We start from the raw sequence: 3894 nt of genomic DNA on the forward strand, positions 1-3894 counted from the left end.
AAGTATTATTATATTTCATTGTTCATGATAATTGTCTTGTATTCATGCTATAACTGTATTATCCGGAAATCGTAATACATGTGTGAATACTTAGACCACACTATGTCCCTGGTAAGCCTCTAGTTGACCAGCTCGTTGTGATCAACAGATAGTCATGGTTTCCTGACTATGGACATTGGATGTCGTTGATAACGGGATCACATCATTAGGAGAATGATGTGATGGACAAGACCCAATCCTAAGCATAGCATAAAAGATCGAGTAGTTCGTTTTGCTAGAGCTTTGCAAGTGTCAAGTATCTCTTCCTTCGACCATGAGATCGTGTAACTCCCGGATACCGTAAGAATGCCTTGGGTGTACCAAACGTCACAACGTAACTGGGTGACTATAAAGGTACATTACAGGTATCTCCGAAAGTAGCTGTTGGGTTGACACGGATCGAGACTGGGATTTGTCACTCCGTATGACGGAGAGGTATCTCTGGGCCCACTCGGTAATGCATCATCATAATGAGCTCAAAGTGACCAAGGTGTTGGACACGGGATCATGCATTACGGTACGAGTAAAGTGACTTGCCGGTAACGAGACTGAACAAGGTATTGGGATACCGACGATCGAGTCTCGGGCAAGTAACGTACCGATTGACAAAGGGAATTGCATACAGGGTTTGATCGAATCCTCGACATAGTGGTTCATCCGATGACAACATCGAGGAGCATGTGGGAGCCATCATGGGTATCCAGATCCCGCTGATGGTTATTGACTAAGAGAGTCTCGGTCATGTCTACATGTCTCCCGAACCCGTAGGGTCTACACACTTAAGGTTCAGTCATGCTAGGGTTGTAGGGATATGTATATGCAGTAACCCGAATGTTGTTCGGAGTCCCGGATGAGATCCCGGACGTCACGAGGAGTTCCGGAATGGTCCGGAGGTAAAGATTTATATATAGGAAGTGCTATTTCGGGCACCGGGACAAGTTTCGGGGTTATCGGTATTGTACCGGGACCACCGGAGGGGTCCCGGGGGCCCACCGGGTGGGGCCACCCATCACCGGGGGCCACATGGGCTGTAGGGGGTGCGCCTTGGCCTTCATGGGCCAAGGGCACCAGCCCCACAAGGCCCATGCGCCTAGGGTTTCCCCCTAGGAGGAGTCCTAGTGGTGGAAGGCACCCCTAGGTGCCTTGGGGGGAGGGAAACCTCCCTAGGCCGCCGCCCCCCCTAGTAGATCTCATCTACTAGGGCCGGCCACCCCCCCTTGGCACCCCTATATATAGTGGGGGGAGAGGAGGGACTTCATACCTTGATCCCTGGCCTTTGGTTGCCTCCTTCTCCCTCCCCAACACCTCCTCCAACTCCATAGCGCTTAGCGAAGCTCTGCCGGAGTACTGCAGCTCCACCAACACCACGCCGTCGTGCTGCTGCTGGTGCCATCTCCCTCAACCTCTCCTCCCTTCCTTGCTGGATCAAGAAGGAGGAGACGTGGCTGTTTCCGTACGTGTGTTGAACGCGGAGGTGCCGTCCGTTCGGCACAGGTCATCGGTGATTTGGATCACGTCGAGTACGACTACATCATCACCTTGCAAGCTTCCGCACGCGATCTACAAGTGGTATGTAGATGCAAACTCTCTCCCTAGACTCGTTGCTTAGATGAACTCATAGATGGATCTTGGTGAAACCGTAGGAAAAATTTTAATTTTCTGCAACGTTCCCCAACAGTGGCATCATGAGCTAGGTCTATACGTAGTTCTCTTTGCACGAGTAGAACACAACTTTGTTGTGGGCGTGGATTTTGTCATCTTACTTGCCTCTACTAGTCCTTTCTTGCTCAACGGTATTGTGGGATGAAGCGGCCCGGACCAACCTTACACGTACTCTTACGTGAGACCGGTTCCACCGACTGACATGCACAAGTTGCATAAGGTGGCTGGCGGGTGTCTGTCTCTCCCACCTTAGTTGAAGCGGAATCGATGAACAGGGCCCTTATGAAGGGTAAATAGAAGTTGACAAAATCACGTTGTGGTGATTCGTAGGTAAGAAAACGTTCTTGCTAGAACCCAATTGCAGCCACGTAAAAGATGCAACAACAATTAGAGGACGTCTAACTAGTTTTTGCAGCGATTGATCATGTGATGTGATATGGCCAGAAGTTGTGATGAATGATGAATTGTGATGTATGAGATCATGTTCTTTGTAATAGGATTCACGACTTGCATGTCGATGAGTATGACAACCGGCAGGAGCCATATGAGTTGTCATTATTTTTTGTATGACCTGCGTGTCATTGAATAACGTCATGTAAACTACTTTACTTTTTTTGCTAAACGTTAGTCATAGAAGTAGAAGTAGTCGTTGGCGTGACAACTTCATGAAGACACGATGATGGAGATCATGATGATGGAGATCATGGTGTCAAGCCGGTGACAAGATGATCATGGAGCCCCGAAGATGAAGATCAATGGAGCTATATGATATTGGCCATATCATGTCACAACTATATAATTGCATGTGATGTTTATTATGTATTATGCATCTTGTTTACATAGAACGACGGTAGTAAATAAGATGATCCCTTACAAAATTTCAAGAAGTGTTCTCCCCTAACTGTGCACCGTTGCTACAGTTCGTCGTTTCTAAGCACCACGTGATGATCGGGTGTGATGGATCCTTACGTTCACATACAACGGGTGTAAGACAGTTTTACACAGCGAAAACACTTAGGGTTAACTTGATGAGCCTAGCATGTGCAGACATGGCCTCGGAACACGGAGACCGAAAGGTCGAACACGAGTCGTATGGAAGATACGATCAACATGAAAATGTTCACCGACGATGACTAGTCCATCTCACGTGATGATCGGACACGGGCTACTCGACTCGGATCGTGTAACACTTAGATGACTAAAGGGATGTCTAATCTAAGTGGGAGTTCATAATTTGATTAGAACTTTATTATCATGAACATAGTCTAAAACCTTTGCAAATATGTCTTGTAGATCAATGGCCAACGCTAATGTCAACATGAACTTCAACGCGTTCCTAGAGAAAACCAAGCTGAAAGATGATGGCAGCAACTATACGGACTGGGTCCGGAACCTGAGGATCATCCTCATAGCTGCCAGGAAACAATATGTCCTAGAAGGACCGCTAGGTGACGCTCCCGTCCCAGAGAACCAAGACATTATGAATGCTTGGCAGTCTCGCGCTGATGATTACTCCCTCGTTCAGTGTGGCATGCTTTACAGCTTAGAACCGGGGCTCCAAAAGCGTTTTGAGCATCACGGAGCATATGAGATGTTCGAAGAGCTGAAACTAGTTTTTCAAGCTCATGCCCGGGTCGAGAGATATGATGTCTCCGACAAGTTCTACAGTTGTAAAATGGAGGAGAACAGTTCTGTCAGTGAGCACATCCTGAAGATGTCTGGGTTGCACAACCGTATGACCCAGCTGAACATTAACCTCCCAGATGAGGCGGTCATTGACAGAATCCTCCAGTCGCTCCCACCAAGCTACAAGAGCTTTGTGATGAACTACAACATGCAAGGAATGGAAAAGACCATTCCTGAATTGTTCTCGATGCTGAAGTCAGCAGAGGCTGAAATCAAGAAAGAACATCAAGTGTTGATGGTCAATAAGACCACTAAGTTCAAGAAGGGCAAGGGTAAGAAGAACTTCAAGAAGGACGGCAAAAATGTTGCCGCGCCTGGTAAGCCAGTTACCGGGAAGAAGTCAAAGAATGGACCCAAGCCTGAGACTGAGTGCTTTTATTGCAAGGGGAAGGGTCACTGGAAGCGGAACTGCCCCAAATACTTAGCGGATAAGAAGGCCGGCAACACCAAAGGTATATTTGATATACATGTGATTGATGTGTACCTTACCAGTAATCGTAGTAACTC

Source organism: Triticum aestivum, chromosome 6A (genome assembly GCF_018294505.1).
Source record: "Triticum aestivum cultivar Chinese Spring chromosome 6A, IWGSC CS RefSeq v2.1, whole genome shotgun sequence".
Lineage (NCBI taxonomy): Eukaryota > Viridiplantae > Streptophyta > Magnoliopsida > Poales > Poaceae > Triticum > Triticum aestivum.